The sequence below is a fragment of the Ursus arctos genome, unplaced genomic scaffold, assembly GCF_023065955.2.
Source record: "Ursus arctos isolate Adak ecotype North America unplaced genomic scaffold, UrsArc2.0 scaffold_29, whole genome shotgun sequence".
Classification (NCBI taxonomy): domain Eukaryota; kingdom Metazoa; phylum Chordata; class Mammalia; order Carnivora; family Ursidae; genus Ursus; species Ursus arctos.
In genome coordinates, this window is record NW_026622974.1 from 31,211,640 (window position 1) to 31,226,662 (window position 15,023).

At 37.9% G+C, this 15,023-nt stretch overlaps 1 long non-coding RNA gene across 1 annotated transcript in view; it reads right to left on the reverse strand.

Moving 5' to 3' along the window:
• Positions 1-15,023, reverse strand: part of LOC113261098 (uncharacterized) — a 117,792-nt gene that overhangs the window by 64,299 nt on the left and 38,470 nt on the right. The window contains exons 3-5 of the long non-coding RNA XR_007190134.2: positions 10,501-10,548; positions 5,252-5,454; positions 1,103-1,266 (exon numbers count right to left, since the gene is read on the reverse strand). This is a non-coding gene — a long non-coding RNA (uncharacterized LOC113261098). The remainder of the gene's footprint in view (positions 1-1,102; positions 1,267-5,251; positions 5,455-10,500; positions 10,549-15,023) is intronic.

The window sequence follows — 15,023 nt, forward strand, 5'->3', positions numbered from 1 at the left end:
CACATCTGGCTCCGTGCTCAGTGCAGAGCCTGCTTGAGTTTCTCTCTCCCTCTCCCTCTGCGCCTCCAGCTCGCTCCTGTGCGCTCTCAATAAAATAAATAAATAAATCTTCAAAGGCTAAAAGTAACCTTAACATAAGCAGCTGGCCCCTCAAGGTCCTGAAAGCCTTGCTTTCAAATTCCTTAGAGACTTAAGCTACTCCCTAACCCCCACTACCTAAAAAGGACATCATCGGTCACTCCTCACCGTCCCAGTGCTGCTCTTTCCGCCGGCAGGTCCTGTCCCCCTGCCATAATAAAATCACCCTTTTGCCCTGGAAAGCATCTCAAGAATTCTTTCTTCACTATTGGGCTCGATGATCCAGCGTCAATAGGAGTAGCATTTTTAACTATATACTGCAACATTTGTATTAATTTTTAAAAACTTCCTCTTTGAGAGTCCAAGTAAATGTGTTTAGCAGTGTCTAATGTGTGCAAGGTTGTTCTTGTATCCATCCCAACTCTCTTCTGTTTCAGTTGTCAACTTAAAAAATAAAATAGCCAGTTACTGTGTCAGCAAAATGAGTTTATTCAAGAATGGCAGAGTAATTGCAGTTCAGGATGTTAGGAAGAAGCTAGACACGAGCAGCGGAAGGAACACCCCGAGGCAGAGCCCCAAGTCCCTGAAGGGGAATGGGAAAGACCTGAGCTGGGGGCAAGGAAAGGGATCAACACAAAATAAAACAAAACAACAAAAACCCTGCCTATTATAAACCCAAGAGCTCTACATCCTTAGCTGTGGCTCCCAAGACCTTGGTCCTGACAGACGGAGAGCCACAGGTGCAGAGCACACATTCTCCTTTTCCACCTCTGCCCCAGGGTAACCCTCATATTCATTGTAATGCGTTTGTATTGCAGGAACAGCCACGGATGGAGAAAGGCTGCGGTAATGGTTCTGATAGAACCCTTGCAGGGTCAAAAGCCCCCCCCTACCTGTGGGAGGAGTCCCCCAAATGATTGGAAACAGCCTCCACCGTTAGAGAGCACCCCACTGTAGTCACAGCTCCTCCCAGCCCAGAAGAACCCAATAATATCCAATCCCAAAACAACCTGGGGGCACCTACCCGCTCTCCCACCTTGGGAGTGTCCTTCGCTTTAATACACTGCTTTGCGCTCGCTACTTTCCTTCCGGCTGTCTTTATTCTGAGGGCGGATCCTCACAAAGTCTTTGCGCAGGGAATCCAAGGACATCGACCTCCATTCGCACACCACAGACTGTCTCTCACTCCTAACAACCACAAGCAAACTATGGTGAACCATAAGCAAGTCTAGAAAACAAAGGAGCATTCTTTTACAGAGAAACAAGGGGAGTTGGGACGGGTTGTTCAGAAGTCCAGTGGAGGAGAATGAGAGTTCCAAGCGTGGGTCTTCTCATCGGCTGCAGGCAAGGGCAGCTTGCTGTTGCTGGGCTCGGAGGAAATCCTCCTTCGTCCCGCGGAACCGTGCAAGCTGTAACTAGTGTGTGACAGCTCCCCTACCACGGCCTCTCCACTGCATTTTAAGTGAGGTTTCTTTTATGCATTTTCACACAGTGAAGGCACATTTCTTTTCATTCTGTTTTCAGTGAGGATGTAGATGAGGAGGTTGCCATCCTCTTCAGATATCTTTCAAATATATAAAGACACGTTTTTTTCAAGTAGGTTCCACACCCATCATGGAGCCCCACGCAGGGCTTGAACTCAGGGCCCTGAGATTAAGACCTGAGCTGAGATCAAGAATTGGATGGCTAACTGACTGAGCCACCCAGGTGCCTCTAAAGACACTTCTGATGTATATCTTAAAATGTTCTCATGTTCAAAATATAACAATCTCACAAAGTTCTAGATTGTGACAATTTTTGAATCTTTTAAACAAAACTATTGAAGGCCAAAGTTATTCATGCCAGCATGGGCATTTAACTAATATTTTAAGGACTAAAATTACTAGGCCCTGAAATGTTCTGTCTTTGTTAGAGACTGTTGGAGATGTTTTAATGCATTTCCAAATTTTCGCTATAATTTAAAGCTTCTCATTTTATATTTCTATATAACCCAGTTGCTTAAAAAAATGTTCATTACATACCTTATTTGTAAATCATCTATTATATTGTTGCTGTATATCAATCTTCTTTTTTTTAAGTTTTTATTTAAATCCTAGTTAGTTAACATATAGTGTAATATTGGTTTAAGGAGTAGAGTTTAGTGATCCATCACTCACATACAACACCCAGTGCTCATCACAAGTGCCCTCCTTAATACCCATCACCACGTAGCCCCGCCCGCCCCCGTGTTGTATGTCAGTCTACTAGGATAACGTTAACTCCTACTCACACAAAGCTTAATCATTCAGGTCTCCATTTCCCCAAATCCCTTTCTATGACTCAGATCTCACTTACAATCCTCAGACCTCCTATCTTGTACTTAACCCTCAGATTGTCTTTACTCCAGCCAAGCCACTTAGTCATTTTTTTGTGAAATGAGTCTTTCCGCATTCCCTCTCATGCTATGTATCTCTCCTGAAAGGTCAATCAATTTCCTTCTACTAGATTCATGGAAATTTTATTTCAATAATAAATTCCAGTCTTCTCTAACTCTATTATTTGTAGGGCAGACTTGGGTTAAAATTTGGGGTTCTCCCAAGTATTTTCTAAAAAGGTGATAGTAATAAATGCGGCAGTTAAGTACGATTTATGGAGAAAAGAAGAAAAAGGAACTACACCACTAAACTGAGTTCTAGGATGACAGGAGTTTTATCATGTTCACCACATTATCACCAAAGTCTGGCATAGAGTAAGTATTTCACAAACAGTAAAGCTTTTTTTTTTTTTTTCTTAATCTGGCACAAATACATTTAATCTATACCATACATTGTTTCTTTATGAATTTCAATTTAACAACAATTATTGTACATTGTTATGTGTTAAATCCTGTACTAGCCAGTTGGCAGAAAAGGACAAATACATAGAGTACCTGTGTTCAAGGACTTTGAGTTTCCATGGGAATCCGAACAAATAAGTTGGCAATAACAATACAATTCTATCAGGGTCATGATAAAAGAGGTACAGTTTTTTATGGGAGCATTTAAGAGAGAAAACCTTAGTTCTTAGACTGGGGCTGTGGAAGGAAAGGAGGAATTTACAAGAAAAGTGAAAGGGATATTATTTCCAGGGAAGAAACAGCAGGTACAAAAGCCTAGAGGCAAGAGAGGGTGTAAAGTGTGGTAACGACAACTAGTTTAAAATGGCAGCTTTCAGAACGTGAGGAGAGTAATGATTAGAGATAAACCCAGAGAGCAAGGCAACACCACATCAAAAATTTCGAGAGTCAGTGTAAGAGGGTGTCAACTTTGGGGCGCCTGGGTGGCGCAGTCGTTAAGCGTCTGCCTTTGGCTCAGGGCGTGATCCCGGTGTTCTGGGATCGAGCCCCACATCAGGCTCCTCTGCTGGGAGCCTGCTTCTTCCTCTCCCACTCCCCCTGCTTGTGTTCCCTCTCTCACTGGCTGTCTCTATCTCTGTCGAATAAATAAATAAAATCTTAAAAAAAAAAAAAGAGGGTGTCAACTTTAAGAATATTGAGTGCATAGCTAAAGGTTCTAAACTGAGAATGGGGATGACGTAATCAGACTTCAACCCTGGGTGTCCAGTCTCTTATGAAGGGCACAGAATAAGTGTGTTCCATAAGAACATGCAGAAAGGAGGCAGGATAGTGCACTGACTGATCCACAGATGGGTTATGTGCATGTGGACTGAGCCATCACCAAGGTGAAGAGTGGAGGGACTCTCTCTCAGTGAGAGTGGACTGGGGGGGGATAAACAAACCGCAGTCAGCAGAACGAGGGAGAATGCTGTTGGAAGGATGATACACTAGTACCTGTGGGGGTGAGAAATTAAAACATGAGAATTTACGATTAACTGGATGTTGGAGTGGGGGGAAGGAATGAGTCAAGGCTTATTTTAAAATTTAGGCTTGGTAAATGGTTGCTTCCTGGAGTATATTTTATCTTCACAAACTAACATGTAAGATCCTGGAGGTTGGAGACTCTTTCCCTCCCACGGACTGTATCCAGTACAGAGCTCTCCTAGAGGAAGTTCTAGCGAATGGCTGTGGACCGGCCATCTCAAGCTTCAGGGTGGAGACGCATTTGAAATTCTATGTGTGTTGTCTTCTCCCCTCAGAATTTGTGCAGTTCAATGAGACGGTCCTGAAGCCAAACTTAGAAAGATGAATATGAACAGAAGATAGGTTGAGAGGGAATAGAGTCCAGCATGTCAGAAATGAATAGCAAAAGCTTCCTTTGCCTATGATTGGAACTGAAGGAGTGCAGACTGAGGTTTTGGTTACTTTATTAACGTCCACGGCCATGCCACCCTGAACATGCCCGATCTCATCTGGTTACTTTATTAATGTGTGGTACAATCTATTTTGATGTCCTCAAAAATTACTACACATATGCCAATTTTGGGTTCCACTTAATCATTTTATCTTGTATGCGCAAACACTGTTTTTGATAAAGCGGTGAAAAATTAGCAAATGGTTGGCCAGTGCAAGCAATATTCATTTGAAAAATATCAGCACCCGTGAGAATGTGAATTATTTTATCACTGTACTATGACTAGGTTACAGCTTTGAGTGGATGTTTGGTGAGATGGCGTTCCGACCAAAACAGCAAGTGCCACGGAGAAGGGGGTACGACAGAAACGATGTGAAACGACTCTTCTGAGCAGCCTACGAGCTGAAGTCCCGCTCTCTGTCCTTTACGTGGATGACATTCACCAAAGCCCCTGACCCCGTAAGTGCTTGTGGCCAGGACACAAATCTGTACTATGCCCACACCCTCTGTTTCAATAATAGGAGATGCTGGCTTCCTGAGTCAATTATTTCCCAGACCTGTTGATGTTGATCTGATTAACGATTTTGTGTAGTTGCAATCTTTTGTTTGTTTACGTTACAGAGTACTGTGGTTACTTACATTTTGAATAAACTCCATTAATGAGCAGTTTGTAGAACAATTTTGAAAAATATCTTCAGATTCATAAAAACAAAGTATATAATCTCTGTGGCAGAGATGAATATACACCATTTTTAATTCCTCGTTCTTTTCATGGTAAAATTGCTGAAGCTGGGCTCATGGCCTCACAGACAGGGACCACATTTCCTGGCCCCCCTGGCAACCAGCTTGGCTACAGGACTCCATTCTCTTTCTTTAAGGAAATAGAGCAAAATTCATATACATACGATTTCCAGGTCGGTTCCAATTTAAAAGTCAAGCTGCTTGTCCTAAACTGCTGCTCTGCTTCCTTTAGGCTTCAAGGACTTGATCAGTGACACAGTTTTGGTCATGAAGACGAGGGCAATGTCTGAACAAGAATGAGATGGAGGCTTCTTCCATCTCTAAAAGATTTCATGCGGCAGAGCTGCCCTGCTGGTTAGACTGTTTTCTGCGAAAGAAATAAAATTCTATTGTATTCAAGCCCTTGTATTTTGGAATTTTCCTTGTTACAGCAACTTAGCCTCTATCCTCCCTAAGACAAATTCTTGTCCAGCAATCCCTCTGCTAGGAATCTTACAGGGGCACCTAGGTGGCTCAGTCGGTTAGGCATCTGACTCTTGATTTCAGCTCAGGTCACCATCCTGGGATGGAGCCCCGCATTGGGCTCTGCACTGAGTGTGGAGCCTGCTTGGGATTCTCTCTCTGTCTCCCTCTGCCCCTTCCGCACTGGCTCGAAGGAAAGAAGAAAGAAAGAAAGAAAGAAAGAAAGAAAGAAAGAAAGAAAGAAAGAAAGAATGAATCTTACATTGAACAGAAAAAAAAAAAAAAAGGATAGCACTGCTGTATAACTTAATTTTCTGAGCCCAAAAAGGAGAGTAGAGAAATTTTAGTAAATTAAAAACAAATGAAGTTTTTGCAGTTTCTAAGAGGACCTATTCTAGTAAACAGGAGAAACCAAGAACATCGCCACTTTGAATCCTCAAGAAAATTTGAAAGAAAAAGATTTTATCACATCCCAGATATTGACATAAGTTATTTCTCTTTATCTGCAATTATCCTATGAAATTTCCCCATTATACTAATAAGGGATACAGACAAATGAGCATATCCCGAGGAAAGCTATCAGGAATTATGCCATACGAGAAAAAGAAGAAAATATATTCCCAGTTTTTTTGGGGAATACTAAGTAAGTATGCCCAACTTAGCCTAAAGAAGAAAAATAATTTACCCATAACCTGATAGATTTATCTAAGTATCTCAAAACTACTTAGTATAATCTGAATTACTTATTCTGAACTAATAGGGATAGATTTAGGGTCAGTGATTGGAAGTTAAAACAAAACCCCACAAATTTCACCTCTACAAAAAGACGATTTGTTTCTAATGGTAGTACCTTTACTAGAACGAAGAGCTAATTATCATTATTGGTACCCAAAAGGAAGAGTAATTACCACTTGATGGAAAGCATTCAAATAGAAGGATGTACGTAGGGTCCCTTTCAATCCTGAAATTCTATGATTCTTTGCTGATATGACAGTCAGTTTTTCTCAACATCAGTTACTATAACTTTTCATGATTTGAAAATCTTTAATAGAAAATTTTCTTTATGCAATTGTTTCAGCTTCTTTTGTATATCAAGAACATGAACTCTGGATAAGGCTGCTTACTTCCAAATCCTAGATCCAATGTTTGAAAAAATTACTTATGCTGCGTAAGACTTGGTTTTCCCGTTTCCAAAATGAGGTTAATAATGTCTAGCGCCTAGGTTTTTATGCATGTTAAATAAGAAAATTTAACTGCTTAGTATAATTCTATAAAAAAATAAAGAATGTTTAGGTGTTATTACACCCTCATTGATTAAATCTTTCTATGTGTGATTTATTTTACTTTCAAAAATCACGTGAGTAGTCTTTTGCAAAGCAGCTACCTATTTTTTTAAAGATTTTATTTATTCATTGACGAGAGGAAGAGAGTGAAAGAGAGCACAAGCAGAGGAAGGGCACAAGCAGAGGGAGGAGCAGAGGAAGGGGCAGAGGGAGAGGGAGAAGCAGGCTCCTTGATGAGCAGGAAGCCCTTACGTGGGGCTCAATCCCAGGACCCTGGGATCATGACCTGAGCCAAAGGCAGATGCTTAACCCACTGAGCCACCCAGGCGCCCCGCAGCTACCCATTTTTTAAAAAAAGACTATTTTTTTAGAGCAGTTTTAGGTTCACCACAAAATTGAGAGGAAAGTACAGAGATTACCCAGATAGCCCCTGCTCCCACATGTGCACAGCCTTCTCCATTATCAACACCCCCCACAGTGATACTTTGTTACCACTGATGAACCCACACTGACACATCATCATCACCCGAAGTCCCTCCTTCACATTACCATTCCCTCTCAGTGTGGTACATTCTATGGGTCTGGCAAACATATAATGACATGTATCCATCATTATAATATCATATAGACTATTTCCACGGCCCTAAAAACTGTCTGTGCTTCGCTTATTCATTTCTCTCTTCCTCTAATTCCTGTCAATCGCTAACCTTTTTACTGTCTTCACAGTTTTGCCTTTTCCAGAACGTCATATAGTTGGAATCATACAGTAAGTGGCCTTTCAGATTGGGCTTATTTTACTTAGTAATATGCATTTAATTTTTTCTACATATTTTCATGGTTTGCTGGCTCATTTCTTTTTAGTGCTGAATAATACCCCATGGTCTGGGTGTTCCCCACTTCATTTATCTATTCACCTGCTGAAGGGCATCTCGGTTGCTTCTAAGCTCTAACAATTATGACAAAAGCAGCTATAAACAACTGTGTGCGGATTTTTGTGAGGATATGAGTTTTCAACTTCTAGGAGCCATCCTATTTCCTCTTTTCTCTTTTTCCTATCCCCATTATGATCTCAGAACAAAGCATAAAAACTTCACTACATTTTTCTCTTTATGGACATTCATTTCCTCCACTTTTTTTTTTTTGTCCCCTTAGACCTGCAAAATATCCGCTTCCATGGGGAAAAAAAAAGTGGCTTTTTTCTTCCCCTGAAATTAGCAGACAATACAAGGTGAAAGCAGCCCCAAGTGCCAAGTTTCCCTCTCTGTATTTCTTTCTTCTAAATGATCTTAGACATATAATTCTTCACTGTATTTTTGGTTCTCCAATGCTTTCAGGCAGAATTTTTTAAATATAAATTTTTTCCAGAGTTTCTCTTTGTCCCCATTGGGACGATGGGCCTGAAAAATCTGATCTGCCTTTGCTGGACACAGAAGTTAAGGAATGCATGCTTTTTATTGCAGAATTCAAGTCTGTATTCTTTTATCTTAACAGTAAAGTCCTTGGGAAATGCCCAATCATATTTATTATAGTAGCAAAGTTTTAAACTTTAAAAACTTGCAAGGTTAAGCAGAGTTCACATCGGTTTAGGGACTTAAAGCTTTCAAGGTACTTTTTATATGTAGCACTGCCGTGATCCCCGCAACAGCAAATCTACAGCAGATCAGACACTACTTTCCTCAGTTTTTAGAAGAGGGATTGGCGATATATTAAGTGACTTGCTCAAGGTCACACAGATTACCACAACTTAGAAGAACTACATAGAACATTCAGTCTTAGAATCCCCATGTGAAGTCCTGCTCCGCGCTGCCAAGTCACCCATGAACACACAGAAGAGACCCACTGAGAACAAACTAAACAGCAAATCACTAGGAAAAAAAGTGACAAAAACCTATCATATGGGTTTTTTTAACAAACATTTAGTTCTTCTCTACAATTATAAAATCAATGATATCTACCCATAAATATTTTGACCATATTTTATTCAATAAATGTATCCTTTTCATACTTTACTTAATAAGTTAAGAGCAGAATTACTACCCCCAAAGGAATAATTCAAATGTTTCTTCCAGATTGAAATTATAAAAAGTTAATGCCTACTAGTTTACTCAAACACTGACAACCTACTTTAGTAATCTATTCTCTAAACGTAGGTAGAATTCATGGTGGAACTCCACAGTGTACAATTCACGGTAGACATTTTATACAGTACACGTAATAAAGGGTATAAAATTAGGATTCACTTCAATTTTGCAATGCACAAAAAATAGCATTAACGTGTTTACGTGTCTTTCCTATTAGCAGGTCCTACAAATAATATGATAATAGTTAACACTTATTGAACTCTCAGGGCTATAGCGGCACAGTTCTGAATGCTTTAATCACATAATTACATATAATTGTCCCAAATGCACTATGAAAGGTATATGATTAGTATTTCCATTTGACAGATTAGAAAATGCAGGCACATACTAGATTAGTAACTTGTGCAAGGTAATGCAGCCAACATGTGGCAGAGCTGGGAGGTAAGCCCAAGCAGTGTGACTTTACACTTTCAACCATTATACTAAGGCAGTTAGCTATGGATGTTCAAAAAAACAACAAAATATTATAGGTGTGTTTCATAACCTTCGCCTGTCATGTAACAATATATTATGATCACATTTCCACACCACTTAAGGATGGTTGCCATTAGGACTTCTTTAAAAGTTCTTCAAAAGTACCTCAGTACTTCTTGCCGCAAGGCTTTGCACATGAGAGTCTCTGTCAGGAATGCTATTTTATACCCAATTATAGAATTCAAATTGTCTGACAAAGAGATGATTGAAGTATCATTTGGATCCAAAACTCAAAGTTCTTTAATTCAATGACTGAATAAGCTACTTCTTTAGAAATATGAAGGTAAAATGTACTTAACGGGTTTAGTGTATAGATTTAGCCATATAATTTTATTCATCTAATCGCAAATAATCTAGGTGAACGTATGCTCTAGAAAAGTCATAATGCCTCCATCCTCATCCATTCTTTCCATATTAGATAAAATAAATCCATTTTTTATTTTATCTTTTTACATCTGCAGCATCATAAAACTAAAAAATAACTTGGTGCAAATGTTTTGATTTTGAACCAAAGAGAAAAGTCATATAATGCTAAACGTTTAAATATTTTACACTCTTTTTAAATATAGTATTGCATAAGCAACTAAAATATTTTATGTGATTTTTTAAAAAGATTTTATTTATTTATTTGACAGAGAGAGAGGCAGCCAGCAAGAGAAGGAACACAAGCAGGGGGAGTGGGAGAGGAAGAAGCAGGCTCCTAGCGGAGGAGCCTGATGTGGGACTCGATCCCAGGACCCCGGGATCACGCCCTGGGCCAAAGGCAGATGCTTAACGACTGAGCCACCCAGGCACCCCCTTTTATGTGATTATTATATGCTCTCATATATCTTTGTGAGAATTCTGTCCTTTTAAAGAAAACATGATTTCAATATTAAAATTAATATAAAATGTATTAAAATATATTAATGACACTGCAGTATTGTATTACAAAATTAAGTACATTAATTTAGAGCACAACATATCCCTGGTAGTCTTATAAAAGATAAAATAGATATGGAAAAACAACTAAATGTGCCTTTTACAACACTAAGCCAAATTTAATGAACTCACTTTGCATATACTGCCAGATGAATTGCTGGTGTCACGAGCTCTTCAGAACTGCAAAGAATTGTTCAAAGATATGACATAATTATATATTCAGAGTATAATTCAATATTTGGTATTTCAATGTAGCAGTTGTCTTTTATTAATAACTTCTACATAAATGGTCTAAGTTATGAAAACAAGAAACTTGGCAGCATATACCTTAACTAAAAGGCCCCTAAATTTCCCTCCTCCCATGGAGCCCTGGGAGGAAGTGTAAAAACACAAAAATGTAAAAATTTCATATGCATTTGGCATTGTTTTCAGTTTAAAATGGCTTGTTATAACTATGAGATTTTTTACATAAACCTCATAATAATCACAAGCCAAAAACCTATACCAGATACACAAAAGGTAAAGAGTAGGAAATCAGCATAGCACCATGGAAAATGATCAAATCTCAAAGAAAGAGAGCAAGAAAGGAAAAAAGGAACTACAAAACAACCAGAAAACAATGAACAAAATGGCAACAGTAAGTCCACACCTAACACTAGTTACTTTAAATGTAAATGAACTAAATTCTACAATCAAAAGACAGAATGGTTAAATGAATAAAAAACAAGACCCAACTATATGCTGCCTACAAAAAATTCACTTCAGCTTTAAGGACACACATAGACTGAAAGTGAAGGGTGGAAAAAGATATCCCATGCAAATGGAAACCAAGAGAAAGCTGGGTAGCTAAACTCATATGAGACAAAATAGACCATAAGCCAAAAATTATAAGAGATGAAAAGGTTATTATATAAAGATAAAGGGGTCAATTCATCAAGGATATAACAATTATGAATATTTATGCACCCCACACTGGAGAACCTAAATATAGTAAGCAAATAATAACAGGTCTAAAGCAAGAAGTAAAGCACAATACAATAATAATCAATAAGCAAGTGATGGATTTAAACTTCGCATTAGACCAGATAGACCTAATAGACACATACAGAACATTCCATAAAATAGCAGCAGAACACGCATTCTTCTCAAGAGCACATAGAACATTTTCCAGGATGCATCACATGTTAGGCAACAAAACAAGTCTTAACAAACTTAAGAAAACTGAAACCATATCAAGCATTTTTTTTTAACTGCAATGCTATGAAAGTAGAAATCAATTACAAGAAAAATAGAAAATTCACAAATATGTGGATCTTAAATAAAATGCTCCTGAAGAATTAATGGGTCAAAGAAGAAATCAAAAGAAAAATCCCAAAATATTCTGAGACAAATTGAATGATAATACAATATAACAAAATTAAGGGGTAGAGCAAAAGCAGTTCTAAGAAGGAAGTTTATAGGAATAAACACCCACATTAAGACAAAAGAACTCAAGTAAGCAATCTGATACTACTCTTCAAGGAGCTAGAAAAAGAACAAAATAAGCCCAGAGTCAGTAGAAGGAGGGAAATAAGAAAGATCAGAATAGAAATAAATGAAATGGAGACTAAACAACAACAGAAAAGATTAAAAAAGAAGAAAACTAAGAGCTTGTTTTTTGAAAAGATAAAAAAATTAACAAACTTTAGCTACACTAAGAAAAAAAGAGAGAAGACTCAAAATCATAATGAAAGAAGAGACATTATAACTGATTATACAGCAATAATAAGGATCATGAGAAACTACTCTGAACAATTATATATCAATAATTTGGATAACCTTGGAGAAATGGATAAATTCCTAGAAACATACAACCTATTGAGGACTAAAACATGAAGAAATAGAAAATCGAAACAAATTACTAGAAGATTGAATCAGTAATCAAAACCTTCCCCACAAACAAAAGTCTATGGCCAGATGGCTTTATTGGTAAATTCTATCAATGCTAAAAAAAACAATGAGTCCCTTTCAAACTCTTCCAAAAAATAGAAGATGAGGGAATACTTTCCAATTCATTTTAGAAGGCCAGCAATATTCCGATACCAAAACCAGACAAGGACACTAGAAGGAAAGAAAATTATAGGCCAATATCTCTGACAAACGTAAATGGAAAAACCCTCAAAAAATATTAACAAACCAAATTCAACACTATATTAAAAGCATCATACACCAGAATCAAGTGGGATTTATTCTAGGAACGCAAGGATAGTTCACATATGCAAACCCATAATTGTGATACACCACATAAACAAAATGAAGGATTAAAATCATATAATCATCTCAATAGATGCAGAAAAAGCACCTGACAAAATTCAAGATTGATTTGTGATAAAAAACTCTCAACACAGTGGGTACAAAGGGAACATAACTCAACATAACAAAGGCCATATATGACAAGCCCATAGGTAAAATCATACTCAATGGTAAAAAGCTGAAAGTATTTCCTCTAAGATCAGTAAAAAGACAGATGCCCATTCTCCATTTTCATTCAGCATAGTAAGGAAGTCCTTATCTGAAAAATTAGGCAAAAAAAGAGGGAAAGGCATACAAATTGGAAAAGAAGAATTAAAATTGTCTCTGTTTATAGATGCCATGATCTATATAGAAAACTCAAAGACTCCATCAAAAAATTGTTAGAACTAATAAATGAATTCAGAAAAGCTGCAAGATATAAAATCAACATACAAAAATCAGTTTTATTCTATTCACTAACAGAACTCAACAGAACTATCAGAGAAATTAAGGAAACAATTCCATTTAAAATTGCATCAAAAAATACTTAGGAATCAACTTAAATAGGTAAGAAGTCTATACTGAAAATTATAAGGCAGTGATAAAATAATCTGAAGAAGAAACAAATAAATGAAACTTACTCCATGTTTATAGATTGGAAAAATTAATATTAGTAAAATGTCCATACAACTCAAAGCAATCTACAGATTCAATGCAATCCCTACCAAAACTGGCATTTTTCACAGAAATAGAAAAATCAACCCTAAAATTTGTATGAAACCAAACAGACCCTGAATAGTCAATGAAACCTTGAGAAAGAACAATGCTGGAGGCACCACACCTTCTGATTTCAAACTGTATTACAAAGCCATAGTAATCAAACAGTACGGTATTGGCATAAATACTGAAATCAGATAGATCAATGCAACAGAAAAGAGAGCTTAGACTTACTCATGCATATATAGTCAATTAACTTCTGACATAGGGGCCAACAATATACAATGAAGAAAGAACAGTCTCTTCAATAAATGGTGTAGGGAAAACTGGACCCTAACATACAAAAGAATGAAATGGGACCCCTATCCTACATCGTACACAAAAATCAACTCAAAATGGACTTAAGATGTGAAACTGTAAAACTCCTAGAAGAAAAGATAGGCAGTAAGCTCCTTGACATTGGCCTTGGCAATTAATTTTTGGATTTGACACCAAAAGCAAATGTAACCAAAGCAAAAATAGTAAGTGAGACTACATCACAGTAAGAAGCTTCTGCACAGCAAAACAAACCATCAACAAAATGAAAAAGCAACCTATGGAATGGGAGAAAATATTTGCAATGCACATATTCAATAGGGTGACTATCAAAAATACACAAGGAACTCATACAACTCCATAGCAAAAAAAACCCAAATAACCAATTTTAAAAAGGAACAAGAAACCCGAATAGACATTTTTCCTGAATAGACATACAAATGGCTAACAGGTATATGGAAAGGTTTTCAACATCGTTAAACATCAGGGAAATGCAAATCAAAATCACAAAGAGATAATCACCTCGCACCTGTTAGAATGGCTATTCTCAAAAATACTAGAAATACCAAGTGCTGGTGAGAATGTGGAGAAAGGAAAAACCTTGTGCACTGCTGATGGAAACATAAATCAGCGTGACCACTGTGGAAAACAGTATGGAAATTTCTCAAAAGAATAAAAAAGACTAAAAAAACAAAAAGAAGCAAAATAAATACTTATAACTCCCAAATGGGTATCACCGATCTTAATTGCTCCTGATTGCTCCCTGAAACTTCCAACTTATATATCCAACGGACCACAGACACGTCAGTAATCTTAAACTGTACATGTTCAAACCAGAATGTCTGACACCTTTTCCTGTTCCTTTTATAGCTTTCTCCATTTCCGCTCCGTATTTCCAATTATTCAGGTCCCAGGCCTTTGAGTCACACTTGCTCCTGTCTTTTTCCTGATGGTCAATCTTTCAATAAATTCAGTAGGTTCTATCTTCAGAGTATTTCCAGCATCCACGTGCTCTCACTGCTGCATTGCTGCTCCTGTTGAAAGTTCTATCATTCCTCTGTGGTGATCAAGACCCCTACTATGGTTCAATCATCTAATCCTGAGAAAAAGTCATTCCTTGTAAGGACCTCTACGATCTGCCTGTTCTCCCTCACACTCCTCTATGACGCCCACTGCTCACCTCTATGACTCCTTTCCCTCTTGGCCACTCCAACCCTAGCCCAACAACACCCTGCATCCCACCCAGAGTCTTCACGCTTGCTCTTCCCTCTGCCTGAGTGCTCTTTCTACGTGTCTACGTGTCATGCTTCAAGTCTTCTACTCTCGTGTCTCCTTTGCAGTCAGGACTCTTC